General features: G+C 39.9%; 1 protein-coding gene across 1 annotated transcript in view; it reads right to left on the reverse strand.

Annotated features, from left to right (window-relative positions):
• The window catches only part of LOC129093479 (astrocytic phosphoprotein PEA-15), a 40,829-nt gene that overhangs the window by 4,121 nt on the left and 19,443 nt on the right, over positions 1-17,265 (reverse strand). The window lies entirely within an intron of this gene.

Consider the following 17,265-nt stretch of genomic DNA (forward strand, 5'->3'; position numbering starts at 1 on the left):
CTATCAGTCAGGTTCATTTTATTACCTGAAATTAAAACGATTTCAAGTATGTAGGTCTAGAGATTTTAAATTCGGGGGGATAAAGAGAACATATTGGATCGGTACTCTAAATCTGAAGTTGAGTTGAGGTATCGGAATCTGTTAAAATAAGTCAGATAGGAGCTCCTCTACTTATAGGTATCCTACTTGGACAGAAATAGATCACAGACAGCTCTGTATGCGTGCAAGATACTCAAATACGTGGCTTGTTTTCAGATTTGGAGCTGAAATTGGAACAGTGGTTAGAGGATTCAGTGCAGAGGCATGCAGTGGGTACGGATCAGGCCGGTGTTAAAGAATGAGTGTTGTTGGGGTCGTAGGGTTTAGGTTCAGAAACAGGCAGCCGGTGAGGAAAAAAAAAAAAAGACAGAAAAACCAGAGTGATGGAAAAAAAAACAGAACAATAGTCAAGAGTGAGTCAGGCGCGTTGTGAGGCCGTCTGTTCCGTTCGGCTGCATCAGTTTAGAAGAAGCAAAGAAAACAGATCAGGATGCAGACGCAGGTTTTCAGCTCACATCCTCGTTAGCAACATATTTGGGTCAAGCTTTTCATGTGCATCCGTAATAATCGGATTACCAGCGCAGAAATCTGTGCATGTATTACTTCAGATGTTATGGTGATCTGTGATAACAATGCGAAGAGCTGCAAAGGAACAAGAGGTTGTCTGATTTGTGTCATAAGTAAAATAAATGCTTTTACAAGGTCAGGATATATTGGTGACTATCTATATCATTTTTTAACAGTTTGAGTAGATTCACTGGTCCAACATCCCATCTTGTTCCAAATTTGAACACTTTAGTCTACAAAAACATCAAAATATAGTGTTGATGTTGTATATATATTTGTCCAACGTGCAGTCAAAAACCCAAAGATATTCAGTTTACAATAATAATCACATAATCCTCTCTCTATCAATTGACTAATTTATTCATAATTTCAGCTCGTAAGTTTCAACGAATCAAGAAAACGACACTGGTACTTGTGATGATATATTCAGAATAATATTGCCGAGAAATCAGATGCCACAGGCCAAAACAAACAACTTAATTAATACGGATAAAAACACAATTAGAAGTGCTGCTTCCGACATTTTCAACCTCCCATCCGATCAAAAGGCTGCCTCAGGATTACCAAAGGCCCCGCTCTCCCAAACATCCTGGTGAGATTCTTTTCCCCCAGCCCTTAGTGAGTTTAACAAGGCAGCTGTTAAGCTATGTGGAAATTATTACAGTCACATAAAAAAACAAAACATCTGGATGGGATCCAGTGTCTTGCTCGTGGACACTTCGGCAACTTTGGAAAGCGATACAAGTTGCAGAAGGACCGCCTCCCTTCTAACTATCTATTTTAAACATAAGCTTCCCCCCACATAAAAATGTACATCTCTCTTTTTTTTCTGTGTCTCTGGCATGCCGCTGAATGCAATGCATCATGGGCACTGGCACGAAAGCTCTGTCTGCCTCTGATCCCCCCCCCCCCCCCCCAGTCTCATCACAGATAAGAACGGCGTACAGAAAGACCCAGAAGAGGCTCTGTGATGAGCGGCGTGACCTACATAAGCGAGCTGCTGTCACCTGCAGCGACCACCAGAGGGCCCCGTTCCGCTGCGCTGAGCTTCACGTACAGTAGCGGAGAGCTTCGGCGTCTTCGTGGTTTATAAGTGAATAGGTCTACACATGCTGTACTGACAAACAGTGATGCTTTAAGTCAGCGTGTGTGTCGTTTGGGATGCTGCAGTCCCAGACGCTGTTTTAAGGTCGTGATTCGTTTTCGTCTGCTCTCCAACGGTTAATTGGTGGACGTTTGGTTTGGTTTGTCTGATCCTCGATCTCAGCCTCAGGGCGCGAGCACAATGATGACAGGGCGCTTTTACTGTGCACGTTGGGAAAGAGAGAGAGAGAGAGAGAGAGAGAGAGAGATGGTGGATGTGTGTGTGTGTGTGTGTGTGTGTGTGTGTGTGTTTTTCAGTCCTTAATGTCACATTCATCTCTTCTCTAACCGGAGAAACTTGCTCAATCAACACAAAGCGCTGCGTGGGAGAGAGCAGCGATATGCACCTTAACTCTAGTGAATACAACAAGGGTCTGAATACTCTGTCTGTGTGTGTGTGTGTGTGTGTGTGTGTGTGTGTGTGTGTGTGTGTGTGTGTGTGTGTGCGCATGTTTGCATGTATTTGCGTGCACTCAAGTGAAATTGTGTTTGAACGCTTCGACTCACAAGCTTGTGAATGTGTGTGTGTGTGTGTGTGTGTGAGACTGAGGGAGACTGAAAGACTGAATGTGTGTGTGTGTGTGTGTGTGTGTGTGTGTGTGTGTGTGTGTGTGTGTGTGTGTGTGTGTGGGTCCCTGTGCCTCGTCTCTCGACCCGGGTCACCCTGGCTGCTCTCTGTTTTGCACCACAATGGACCGCCGCTGCTTTTGTGTACTTTCAGAGGAGAAGGGGGAACCAAAAAAACAACAATGGATAGAGTGGCTACATTTAGTGTTTCTCTCTCTCTCTCTCTCTCCCACCACCTCCCTCACATCGCTCCATCTCCCTGTCGCCTTTAACTCTTTCTCAACCAACAGATACAAATGTTTCTATTTGGTCTGCATGGCTTTGCTTCAAAAAAATCAAAAAAATAAAATGCTGTTATTTTTTTTTTTTAATTTTGTACCTTTGTTAACCTTGTTTTTATTTAATATTCATTATCAGTAAAACTTACATTTTTTATTTAAAATACTACACACAATTATGACAAACCTTTCTGACTTCAGCCGAAACAATTAATTGAGGAATAAAAAGGATATAAATGTGTCTTAAAATGTTCACAATTAATCATTACCCCAAAATGTTCAAAAAAGAATAAAGCGATAAATGTTTAAAACTTATCAAATGTGAGGATCGGCTTCTTTTCTCCTTTTCATTTAAATATGTAAAAATGGAATATCTTTGGGGTTTGCATTGTTGTGTGATATTTGTCAAAGTTTTCAGACAGTTATTAATTAAAATGATTTTAAAGTCATGATTCTGACATAGTATGTCAATAAATATGACATTGTATGTTGTATGCATGTTGTCATAAAAGGGCTTCCATATACTTTACAGATCTTCTCACTTGTACTTCTTTCTGTTGCTGTCATAAGAGAAAAAGAAAGAAGTAAGAAATAAACAAATAAATAAAAAAATACAAACCTTGTCATGATTATAACTTATCTGACAAAAAAAGTCCAAATATAAAACAGCTGATCTAGTGTTCATGGGTCGTGAATGCTACATCTTAACCAAGTTCAAAAGCAGTTCCTTTGCAGCTGCATAACTGAAATAAATATATCCATGCTTTTGCCACAAAGATAGAAAAATGATGACTATGAATGAAAACACCTGAATTGCATTGTCATCTACAACGGACCAAATCTATAAGTGATCACAGAAAGAGAAGCCACAGAGAGTTTGTTTTAGTTCACATCCATTTCTGTGAAGGCCAAATAACATGCATCACTGTTTAGTAAAAACATTCTGAGACTTAACAACAACAACATATCCCTTTTTAAATCCCTGTGCAACCTCGTAGTCATGCTCTTAGTGAAAGAGTTTGTGAAATCCCCCTCTGACTGTCTCTGCCCCCCCCCTTCCTAGTCTCTCTGGGACGAGCCTGACACTGCTTCCATACATAGAGACCCACTGTGCTTCACATTCTCATGAACACAAACATGCTTTTGTCTGGTTGTTCCTCTGTCTCTGCTGCCTGTGTGTGTGTGTGTGTGTGTGTGCGTGTGTGTGTGTGTGTGTGTGTGTGTGTGTGTGTGTGTGTGTGTGTGTGTGTGTGTGTGTGTGTGTCCTTAAATGGGAGACAGAGAGACAGAGAGAGAAAGAGTTGTCACTGAAATTATAATTAAAAAGTCAAATCCAGCTTCATATTAAACTGTTCAAGGAGTGTGAACGTTAAAAGGTGACTTAGCACAAATAAATAAAACAGAGAAAAGCAAACAAAAAGAAAAACAGAAAAAAAAATACTACTAGCACATTAGGACTCTCTCGCTTTAAAACTATATACCATTAATGCTAAATGCTTTGTGTTGGGTCAAATATGGAAAGTTTATTAGTGACAAAACATTTGGATAAACAGTCAGTTAATTCAAGCTGTGATCAATATGTGCAAGGGAAAAGATTTGCACTTGTAAAAGGAGGTGTTTATTCTCAGTTTGAAATATTTCCTCACAGTTTTCAGTAGCAGTTTTAGGGGGAAGCTATTCAGCAACTTTTGGCACCCAGACTACTTTATCTCTTTCATCTCAGTCCTTTAAAGGACTAGTTGAACATTTTGGGAAATACACTTATTTGTTTATTGCAGAAAGTTAGATAAGGAGATCAATATCACTCCCGTATTGGTCTATTAAATATGGAGCTACACCCAGCAGCTGGGTAGCTTAGCATAGCAAAAACACTGTAAACAGAGAGAAATAGATAGCCGCGCTCTTTCCAAAGCTAAATAAATTAGCCTACCAGCACGTCTATAGCTCACTAAGACACCATAGTCACCAGGCTCATTTCCCTTGTTTCTTGTCGTTATGCTAAGCTAAGCTAGTCCGGCTCTAACTTCATATTTAGCAAATATATTAGCAAATTGACACAACTCTTGTTCTCTAATGCCATTTGCAACTGAAAGGCAAAACATGGTGCAAGCCAAAGCATTCAACCATCATTGAGTTCTGTTTGAATTTCAAGAACTATACTTTGTTTTGTTTCAATATGGGGGGTGATTAAGCGGCAACCTGTGGGTAAGCTGAGAAATGAAGTCAGCGCCAATAGCCCAAAAACTGCAGTTTCTCAAATGGTGAATGACTCCTAAAAGTGAGTCATTCACCATAGACTCCCATGTTAAAAAAAATGCCCATCTTAACAGCAAACAGTCTACTCAGTCTATGGTGGTGACTAGCTAGCTACATTGCCGCAAATCAACATTGAGGAAAAATAAACGTGGTTTTATTTTAAGATGCAAAGCAAGTTAAATCAGCCAAACTTAGCATTGCAAAACATGTGTTTTGTTTTTTTACAAATAATTTAAATGGGAGTCAATGGCTGGCGTTTAAGTTTACAGTGCGTCTTGGCTGCAAATGTCTGCGTGAAGGGTTTGGAGTCTTTATAAATGCAATAACAAAAAAAACTGCTTGCATTACTTTTGCACTCATTCAGTAGTTTTGGCATTATTAAACTTCCATAGACTTCAAGGCGTGAATAGATGCCAAGCAGTCTTCTTCCACTGCGTGACTAAACTGTTAACCCCCCACCAACACCACCACCACCACCACCACCATAGCCTGCTTTACATTGTGCAATCAGGCCATTATCCATCTAGACGAGACCCACTGTTCTCCCTACACTGCTCTTTTCTCCCTCCTTTAGACCCTTTCTTGTCTCCTTTCCCTGTTCGATCCTCTCTCACTCATGTCCGTCTTTATCTCCATGTCTGATTGCCAAAGGGGCTTTCATAAATGTGCAACAGCGTGCGAGCACAGAATGACAGCACGAACACATGCTTTGCACTTAAGAGTAGACGCAGCAGGAGTCGATCAATATATTCTATCAAGTATGTGAGTGCAGTACTAGGGCAGTGTTTGTTGTGAGGATAATGTCAAGCACAAATGTGGAAGGCCTTTGTCTGAAAGTTATGACGATATTTGCAGAATCCTCAAGCACTCAAGAATTCAAATCTATTATTTTATTTTCATATTCAACTAAATAAGTGCTTCTCACATACAAATATGTACATAAAAAAAACATACATATATATACCACAACAACGTAAACCCCATTCACCCTCCACGCCAATGACGTTGCCATGGAGACCAGGCTTGGCTTTGCTATTAGGCCTGCAGACTGTTACCTAGCGACAGGGCAGAGACCATCCTCCCTCCCCTTCTCACTTCACCTCGCAACCTCCCAAACCCTTTCAGAATAAAAGCCCCCATGAGGATGACTGACACAAAATCACACACATTTAAAGGGGTGTCATTTGTTATTTTCTTTTTACTTATTTATCATGGAATTTTAGTCTATTTCCAAAAAACACTATCCACACAAACATGATTGAGTACAGAAAGACAATATGAGACATCCTGACAAGTCATGTGATCACATCCTTACGCAACTCTATCTCCTCCGTCTCTTTTTTATCAAAGCCTTGCATAAACAGAACACACAGCGCTGACCAAATGTGCAGGACTTCAGCATGGAGACAAGCCTTCAGATTTCACCATGGCAACCAAACCACCGGGATAGCAGCTCAAAAATCTCTCTGACAGAAATCTGGAAAGAGTAAAAGACTCTGTTGTAGTTTCTTCTACACAATATATCCAGAACCTGTGTGTCAGGTTTGTCTTTGCTCTTTTCTTTTTGTTCCTTTTTAACTTTCTTCTCCTCACATGTTGTCCTTCTGTCTATGTTTCTGATAGTCTTCATGAGTCCAGTCCTCAAAGATTTCCAATTTCCAATGATACAAACACAGACAAAACCAGCAAAGTCTCACATTAAAGAAGCTAATGAGAGAAATGTATGAGCAAGTTGTTCAACCGACAAAACGAGAGAGTCGATGTTCCATTCGCATCATCAAAATTTTAGACCTACATTTCCCATAAACCCGACTGCTTCCTGTCAATTAGCAAACTTTCTTGTCACTAACTGGAATAAATCCAAGTATGCTTATCCTATTTTTACTTTGCAATTGTTTGCAAAGCTTGCAATTTTTTTTACTATTGTGAGAAAGTATGAAATGTTCAGTTGAGTTTGTGCAAGAAGAAGAGCACCACCTTACATTCTGCTGTGCAACAATCCTTTGCGACTTTCCCTCATAAACCTGACAAATTGGCATCAAACAGTAAAACATAGTTTAGTGGCGCACAAAGGCTGTAATACACCAACATGTCAAAAGAAATGTGGTAAATGATATGAAATACTCCACAACTTCTCTATCTACTTATTATTTCCTCTATTTTTCTCAGTCTCAGTGAGTACAAGCAGTTAGACTGTACCTCCTTCATTAAATCTCTCATTAAATACCTCCTGACATTTCACAACCCCCTGTGCTCTCGTCCTCCTCTCTCAGTATATTTTTTTTATTTGACTCAGATGGACTGAGAGGCAGAGTGTAGGAGTCCTTCCCACTCTCCATCTTTAAATCTCCAAAATGAAACTCCCATAGACTTCACTGGCTGTCCGTTTTTGGCGATATCTGCTCTTAAACAACATCTCCATCTCTAAGGCAATGTAGCATCAGTTTGATCTATTCCTCTTATTTTGTGTTTCCCTCTCAGTGTCCCTGGATATATATCTCCAGTCTTGCAGGAGCAGTAGGAGGTGAGGGATTAGAGAGTGGGAGGCAGAAGAGCTCACAGTTGCAGGTCGGAGCGAATGTCCGCCTCCGAAAAAAATCTACCTCTCAGGTCAGAAGTCTCTCCTACCCATCCACTGATATGATTTTGCGGTTTTTGGAGTGTGTAACTGATTTGCCTTTTTTCTTTCAAGCATCTCACTTCAACCCACGTGCTCACGCTCACCACTGCAAGAACAAAAAACAAAAAAAACAAAACAGATTTGGCTGAGATTACTCGGAACAATGTTGAAAGAGACTTACATTTATTTTTGCTCTCAGCCTTCTGTTGCTGTTGGCCTGCTGTCGCTGCAGAATTGTATTTATTGAGGCGACGGCATGCATTACAGACAAGTAACGGCTAAAGCATATATTAAAGCAGAGGGACATAACAGCTTTCACAGATAATATACTCTAGTTTACAGGCACTTTTAATGCATTTGTTGCATTTATCAACACTGTGCGTGCATTGAGAGACTGTTAATGAGTTTGAAGTGTTCCTCCAGCTCTCCACTGTTACATATATTATCCCTGAGTGCTGCCATCACCCTTTACGTTATTTACATTTACAGTCGTTTTAATGCAAGAGCAGCATGAATTACACATACTTATTATCTAGATTATACCCGAGTGCTGGTATCTCTGAATGTGTCAACGTCATGTGTACAGTAATGGTTCACTGTGAGTTTTATTTCTCCAACTTCCTGATACCTAGGTACTGTGAAAACAAGATGGTTTCAGCCATAAGCGTTTAAAGGGCCAATAATGACAGAGGCTATGTATGAGGGGTGTGTGATTGTGAACTAATGTGTCAATAGGCAATCATATGCTGAGAGGCTCACCATATCAGCTTAAAAAAAACTGCTTGGGGCAGAAGTATTGAGGTGTGGGTTGAATATTAGGGATGGTTGAAAGGCTGTCCTTGTACAAACAAGGAAGCTATTTTGGTTTAACAACAGTGTTGTACTGGATGTGGTTTCTGGCCATGTTTGCAGCTATAATAAAAAAAAAAAAAAAGAGTTCAATATTTTGGTTTTCAGAATACCTCTTTTTCTATTACTCCTGACTTTACAGCCAGTACAAAGACTGAATCTCTCCCTTGCTGTGTGTTGTGCAAAAGTCTCATTAAACTTATCTGGAAAATAATAAAAAATTAATGTTATTGCGAGGTCATATAAAAAAGTGTTATTCAAACAAATACTTGGCTAATATAACTAGCATAATTAAATATTCTTTCCACGAGCTAAACTTATTTTCTCCGAATTGCAATGCACCAAACTAGAACTTCCTGTTGACTACTTGAGTTTGGTAGAACAAAACCGACCCTGAACCTCTTCCTGTTTACACTCAGGGTTCAGGCAGTAAATACACAGAATGAAACCTACAACAAAGAATGCAAATCACATGCTGAACGCCGTCCATTTCATTATACACATCTGACCGGCTCTCAAGCAACAGCCGGACATCGATCGGTTCTTGGCCTCAGGCGCTAAAGCGATCCAATCCGCCTCTCTGCAGGTTTCTCTTTTCCGATAGTAAACAACAAGCGGACGGCAACCGAGGACGGACAAACGATGTGAAGACACTGAAGAGATCGTGCCGGGGCTACAGAATGACACCACGCTGTTAGCATGCAGCTGTGTCTGCTTTTTCATTTTGACTGAGGTGGTTTGGGGGCAGTTTGAGTTTTGATTCTCTGTCTGTGCTTATTTTGGGTTTCTGGTTTGGTTTCTGGTTGTTGTTCCTATAACTCTGTCTCTGGATTATCGCACCAAAACAGAATTAAATTATAAAGTCTACAGGTTGACAAGGTGGACATTTTTGCAAATGGTCATTATTTTTCGTTGTCCATTTTTTTTCTCGATTAATCAATTTGATGTTTGGTTTATAAAAATCTGTGTTTCCCAAAGGCCAAGAGGACGTAATCAAATATTTTCTTAGTCCACAACTCAAAGATATTCAGTTTAGACAAGTAAAGAAACCAGAAAATATTCATTTTTAAGATGTAATCTGACAAGTCAGTCAGTCAACAAGTCTGACAGTCAATGCAGAGAAATGGCCCCTGAGTGCTACACTATTATTACTGATGCATTAATATGCAAGTAGTATTTGATTGTTTTACTTGGTCTAGATGGAGGTTATCTTAACTTCTTCATACAGTGTGGGGTACTTAGTTACCCAACTATGGGTGTTGAATTATGTAGTGGAGTAGAAGCATAAAGCGGCATGAAATGGACATACTCAGGTACTGTTAGTACCTCGAATTTGTACTTGAGTACATGTACTTACAGTTCACCACTACAACCTTTGTTAAGGCACTTTCAAGGCCAGCAAATGTCAGAATTTTGCTGACGCCATTTATAATAATCAAATAATATGAAAATGGATTGAGTAATGGAAATGTTATGATTTATTCATACCGCTGATGAGCTAATGGTTAAGTTAGTCTGCAGACTTCCGTTTTGCAAAATGCCAGTTTACGTGAGGAAGATGACATTTATGTTGCTTTTACAGCGTGTCATCTTTCACTGCTTGGCGTCGCGCTGCCATCTGGTACGTGCATTCACGAGAGCACACGGACACCTCATATTAAAATACAATCTGCCATCAAAAGGTCAAACGCACTGCTCCGAGGTTGCGCCATCCGCCCCCTCTCCTCATCCCAATCTTTCTCAAGTATTGTGCTTTGTGTTCTTCTTCTTCTTTGTCTCGGTTTCTCCCTTCATAATCACTTTTCTGCCATTGCTTTTTACTTTTATTCTTCATAACTCCTCTTTTCTTACATCCTGGTGCTCTTTTTACAGCACAGACACAGGGCTGGCTATGAAGCCGCCATCATCACAGGACCTCCTCCTCTCCCTCTCTCTGTTAATCCTGCTGTTTCTCTCTCGGACGTCCTGTGTCTCTGTTCGGATGCTTTGGAAAAGTATCCCCTGCCCCATTACCACGTCTGGTCGGTTGTGTTTTCCCACACCACAGGCCTGGACAACAAACAGAGGGATACAGAAGCAAAGAGGAAGAGCACAGGGAGGGATATTGTGCACAGGATTATGGGATGAGAAGGGGGGGGATGGATGGCGGAGCGCACGGGGACGGAGGGAAATGTGGAGGTTTGGTCCTTTTTCCTTACAGACGGCCTCGTGTCCAATGAGGCGGCGAGTACTGCCAGCACTCATCAGCTCAAAAGCCCAGAGCGAGAGAGATTGGAAAGAGAGAGAGAGAGAGAGAGAGACATACGGAGGAAAAGGAGGAGGCGCTAATCTGGGGAGAAGCCGTGAAGCGCCGCAGAATATAGGCCACTGGCCCATTTTTCATTGAGGAGAAAAGAAGATTTACTGTGTGTAAAAATAGTGCATTGGATTTAAATATCTTCATCTTTTTTTTTTAACAAACCACTCTTTTTTTATTTTAAACAACCCTTTCTTCTCTTATTGGATTTGTCCTCTTCTGTGCATCCTCTTGAAGCCTATTTCCCCCCAAAACTTAATTTCATCAATCATCTGTGACATTAAGTTATTTTTAACTTTAAAAATAACTTCCAAGGCCGAAAGACCAAGAAATAAAAAGAAGAAACTCAAACTTTAACGACTAGACTTCAGTTAGTGGTTTTGTAAGGATGTACTTTGGCACAGTGGTGCTTTGAGGTCGATAACAAAATGCTCGTGATGACAATGCTAACGTGCTGGTATTTAGCAGGTGTCTTCAATTCAATCTTAGTTTTGCATGTTAGCATGCTAATACCTGCAAAATAGTACCAAACTCAACATGGACCTAAGGCTGATTTGGATGTCATTTAGTTTTGCAAGTATTTAGTTGTAAAACCTATTGGACAAATGAAAATGTTGACCTAATGATGGTACTTGGTAGAGAGTGGAGAGAGATCCTGATGTCTGCACCAAATTTCTTGGCAATTCATGCAATAATTGCTGAGTGTGGACCAATGGTTGGGATGGCAACCAACCATTGCCATCCCAAGAGCTGTGCCGCTAGTGTAGCTGCCAATATTCCATTTTTTCTTATTATTGTGAGTAAATCCCATGACATAATTAAAACCAACAGTGAACTTGCTAACAAGCAGCGACAGCTTTTTTTTTTTTATCTGTGGCTTAGAGCTCCACTATTAAAAACACCAAATGTGTATTAATCCATGGCTAAAAATAGTCCCCAACAAATGCACAATTTCCTTCTGTTTGAGTAAAAACTACAGTGTCCAGCTGTTTAAGGATATCACATATCGGCGTTTAAAGCAACTGAAGATCAAGTTTGAAACCGACTCATAATGTTTTAATCTTCAGTAGGAATGAATGGGCTTATAGAGCCAAAGACAGGGTAGTTGGAAAGTTCTGAGCAAAGGACAACCACATTGTAAGTTTTGGATCTTTTCATTGAATGTGTTGACATTTGGAAAAATATATCTCAACTCAGAATATTTGTTTTTTTATAATATCTCCATGACAACTGGGCAACTCCCATCTGCTGTGGAAGATCCTGTAATACGATTGAAAACTGGAGCACCGGCCTTATCCTCTAAATCCTCATTAGTTACTGTTAATATGCAACCGGCCTCTACTTTCAGTCGATGATGTTTTTAAGCACTGAGTAAAAGCCAACATATATTTTATACACAATAAGAGAAACATATTTAATCTAAGGCATTCTTCATATAACAAGTTCTGTCATTAAATCAGACCTTCATAAACCAAGTTCAGTCTGAATGAAACATGATTAGAAGCTAGAGCAGGCTTTGTGCACCCTGAGTTATTTGACACCCTGATGAATAAACAGCTCGTTTTTCTTCTCACCCAGTAAGTGTGTTTGCTGAGAGTCAGTTCGCCCAAATTACAAAAAAGAAAAGACACATTTTCACACTTATATTTAGTGTTTTTTTAGACATAGTTTGGTTTTAGTTTTGGTTTTATCGGCCCAGGTTATGAGATTTTCATCGTTCAGGTTTATGCTGTTATCTCAGTACAAACGAGCTGAATGAACTATTGTTTATTGATAACAATGACAATTTCTATTTTTTTTTTTAAATTGGAACCGCAAAGTCTCATTCCCTGTTTGCTCTGGATAATCCAAAATCTTTACAGTTTTTCAACAGAAATGTACTTTTCGGACTTCCAGATAGCATCCTAGAAGTCATCAAAACTTGTCATAAAGTTTACATTAATCTACTACTTTATGATGCTGATGTATTGTTGCACTTCATATGCATGAGTTATATGGATACACAAAATGAAATACAGCATCCAACCAAGACTCCTTGAGTATCGAACCTACCAATGTTTTTAATCATAAGCCTAACAATCTTGTTTTGATATATTCACATGATGTAATTACACCTACATGTGTGTATTTATCTGTTTACATGTATGTTGGTATCTTTTTCTCCCTCACATTTTTCTCTAAGCTGTAGAAGAACGTCAGAGAGGAGTTTGTGTAGGCAGAGCTAAACAATCAATAGTCCCAAGTGACACACAAACACACACACACTGTGGGCACCGTGTGAATGTGCCCTGCATACAGATACCCCTTTACTTTTTTGGCACAAGCTTGCGTGAAGCCAGGGGCCAAAAGGTCAGCGAAAGAGAGAAAGAAAAGCACCATGGGAGACTTTCAGCAACTAAATCGAGGTGGTGCGCTGCAAGAACATCAGAACAAATGCAAAATGTGAAAAAGCGAGTATGAACGCATGTTCAAGGATGAAAAACATGTGTTGTTCAGCGGTGGAAGAGAGCTAAATGTGCTGTTCTGTACAGCTGGTTCATTAGTAAAACCAGATAATGTCCTTCTCAAACACACACACACCTATACATGTGCACACAAGTGACAGCTTGAGTGCATCTTCACCTGTCATTCCTCTGTGTCTTATGAAAAATAAGATAAAGCAAAAAATGCAAGATTTAAGGCCGTCTAAGGGCTTAGTCGAATAAGAAAACAAGATATTTCAAGGAGCAGAAAGTGAAGTATGTTGCATGCCGTGGAGACCTGGCTGTGACTGACCAGCCGAGCCTTTTACTTCCTGCCGTCACCATGGACACACTTCCTGGCCCCGGGTGTAGGGCAGCGGAAAAAACAGCAGCCGCCAAGGGAAACAGAGAGAGAGAGAGAGAGTATAGACAAGAGGGGTGAGAAAGGGAGAGCAGAAAGAAAGGATGGAGGAAGAGACGAGAATAAAAAAAAAAAACTGAATTAAAACTGGAGCTAATCCCTTCTGCTTTGTTCAACACTAGCCTCTTCCTCTTCCCCCTCGGGGCTTTATGGAGACACATTTTGCAGACAGTGGCTCTCGTTTGTCGAATTACATTCTCATATATGCGTATGGAAGACACTTCAAACATATCCACAGGACCATGTGAAGGCTGAGTATTAGACTTTGAATAGCGGCTTTGTTTTCAACATGCTGGCATCACGAGTCCAATTGAACTGCAGAGGACTCACTGATTACATAAAGATGATTTATGTAACATATTTTTGTATTTAAGGTGTTGAACTGTATGAATGAACACTGGGACATGTAACAACTTAAAAAAGCTGATGTTAGCAAACAATTGCTTGTAAACACATTCAGCGGGTACAGAGCAACATCAGCATTCATTCACCCGACGAATTTAAGTCCGACGTCCACACTGCTTTTAGCTCCGTTTTGTTCTCCACCAACTCCTGAGGCAAATTTGTTGTTAAATGCTCCACTGTGTTCACCAGCTCGTTTGCGTACTTTGTCCGTCAGCTGTTGTGATGCTGAACAGGTCATTTATAGTGGGTTTATGAGAGTGAGAACAAACGAAAACAGTAAATGTGTAGGCCAATAAAACCAAAAAAATACATTATTATAATTTTCCATTAGAGATATGAAAATGTTAAGGGAAAATTCAGGGGAATTTGGGGAAATACATCTACTTGGTTTCAGTGAAAGTGAGGTCTGTACGCTATATATGAAGCTACAGCCACCAGTTGGTTAGCTTAGCTTAGCATGAAGACTGCAAGCATGTGCTAACAGCTAGCCTAGCTCCGTCCGAAAAGGAACAGAATCTGCTGACTAGAACATTTGTAACTCACTAATAAACACATTAAAACACAAGTCCATGAAATCACAATGTGTCATTTTACTTCACATTTTTTTGTATAGATTTTACAAATAAGATAAGAGTATTAATTACTAGAGAGAGCTTGAGAGGTGCTGGAAAGGTGGTTGAGTTCCCTTTGGACAAATTCAGGGCAGCTATTTATTCCTGCTTGCAGCCTTCATGCTAAACTAAGCTAGCTTCATATTGACTATTCATTTCTCAACCTGGTTAATTAAGTCACATAAACCTGAATTATATCATTAAAGCAGGATCTGAAGAATGCTTTTGTTCTTTTTTGTTTAAGTTTTTAAGTTGGAGGACTTTTGCTTCAAACATAATCACATATATATATAGGCTGCAAAATAGACCCTATTTAGCATTTTTTTCAACACAGGATAATTATGTATTGTGAAATATTGAGCCTTTTGCAACCTTTTGAATTGCGGTTCATTCTATGAATACCTCCGCAGTTTCCATGAAGTGCTCAATGCCTGCATGCTGCACAAGGGTTGATAATTTCTTTCACTGTATTCTCGAATATGAACGGCTGCATGTGCGTCACACACCTGGATGATCGCGCCGGTGTGAGTGAGAGACGTGGAGAGAAAAAGAGGGCGAGTTACTCCACCCCCGCCACTGGAGCTGCCTCTTGCTTTATCTAAATTCTAAATGGCAAGCGCTTCATCGTGGCTGCAGGAAAAGAGCAGATGGTCACGACTAAAACCCAGAGAGAGTGAGTGACAGAGGGAGAGAGAGAGAGAGAGAGGCCAGATGTGGTGTGTAGAGATGCAGGAAGATATCGGCTAAATATAAGGGAGAGACATACAGAATATTGACATGGAGGAGATGAAGGTAAATGGGTTTTGAGCAGAAACACAAGGAGTGAGTTATTGAGCCTCCACATGCGTAAACACACACACACACACAGAGATACACACATGTGCTTCCTCCAATCAAAGCAAAGCCCTGTTTATTCTGGGAGAAACACCTCGCAACTCAGTGACCCTGCAGTGACAGCGGTCAGGCCAAAAGGAGACACCAACGGCGGCGGCGTGCAGTCACACAACGCAACCAGACAACGTTGAACCTCCAGGTTTAATTCTCTAATCCATTAAAATCCTCCTTCAATGCGGCTAAGCTACCGTAAGCAAGCCAGTAACCTTCAGCAGCTGATAAGTCGGCACCGCCAACAGACAGCTGTTTATGCTTTAAGGTAGTTTTAAGCTGCCGTTGCTGCTAATAGTAATGTCATTTTCTTTTGTTTTGATGATGCAGGTTGTGCAAGCTGGAGCTTATACAGATTTTTCTTTCCTCAACAGACCTCCTGTGCTGCTAAACTTTGAAAGTGAAAATTTCATATAAAGATTTTAGCGACAAAAGTTATAGCACGGTTATCAGGATTATGGCAGATTTGTTGAAATGTGCAGAACGTGTTCAAAAAGTTCTGATATATACAAACTTAAAAAAAAAAAAAAATGGCAGCACTTTGCACCAGCCAATTCCTTATGTAAAGAGATTAATACGACCACACTGCAGACTATTACTTACTACTACTAACATTTGGGTTAGCATGAAACTGGTAACCTTTTCATTCCAAGTGGGAAAACCTATTGTAAAAAAAAAACAAAACATAAAATACGTTTTCAAAACAAACAAGGCATTTAGTTAAAAATGTTGTAAGGGAACTCTGACTCTTACAATCCTCTTCACATTTAGCGACTTAAGAATTAAAACATCTACAATCAATAAAAAAAAGGAAAAAAATCTGAACTCATGGTCCATTCACTATCTTTCTCTGGAGCTTTCAATTACATGTTGTGGTCCTCCTCAGTGCATGGATTTAGCTCAGTTGTCATGAATGTGATCACATGTTTAGTAGAAACATAAACTGTCTATTTTACAAAGAAACTTTATAGCTTAAGAAAAAATGCATAAATTCAATACTTGAGTAAATTAGTAAATTACAACAAACCTTCACCCGTCTCTTACAAGCACATTGTGTTCAAGTATATGACACATACAACGCATCCGCAATTTTGAGGCAAATACTGAGGAGTCATCAACATATTGGCGCACACACACACAGCATGAACACACTGATCAACATTTAGCACACACACAAGACAGTGAAGGCAGATCCACCGCCTGCACAAGTGTTGCATGGTACATACTGTATGTTTGCAGAGGATTATCTGACATAAATCCTATTGCTAAAACGAACCAGAGAACATGTATATTACTTCTCCTCAGCGCCAATCTGATGGCATTGAGTGATGAATGATATCATGTACTGCAAGGCTGTAGTCTGTGGCCTTATATGGTATGTATATTGTGTGGTATATGACAATCTATTGCATCATGCACACTGAAAACACATCCCTCGATGCCGATGACATGATGAGGTGATGGATTTAGGCTTTGACAGCAGTGATTTTGAATCTTAAAATACAGCAATAGGTGATAATACCTTGTGTAAATCATTATGTCTGCAGCTAATGATTTCGATCAAACTCATACAATATAAAATACGACCAACTATACAAAGTGAATGCAGCTTCATGTAAAAAAAAAAAAACACCTTCTGCCTTCTAATCCAAGCACAGGAGAATGTTTTCTCATCTCGAATGCAAACACAATCACTTGAAGGATTTCCTTAAACAAAGTGCCGTGTGTGTGTTTGGAAGCTCTTATTTTCTGACACAGTTAACCATGCTGGAAACAAGTAAATGGACTGGAAATAAGTGGAATCCTCTCACCTGGCTGCCTCTCTCACCAAACACAATTTTAAGACTGAGTAATTTTTAAATTTGT

This window comes from Anoplopoma fimbria, chromosome 7 (genome assembly GCF_027596085.1).
Source record: "Anoplopoma fimbria isolate UVic2021 breed Golden Eagle Sablefish chromosome 7, Afim_UVic_2022, whole genome shotgun sequence".
Lineage (NCBI taxonomy): Eukaryota > Metazoa > Chordata > Actinopteri > Perciformes > Anoplopomatidae > Anoplopoma > Anoplopoma fimbria.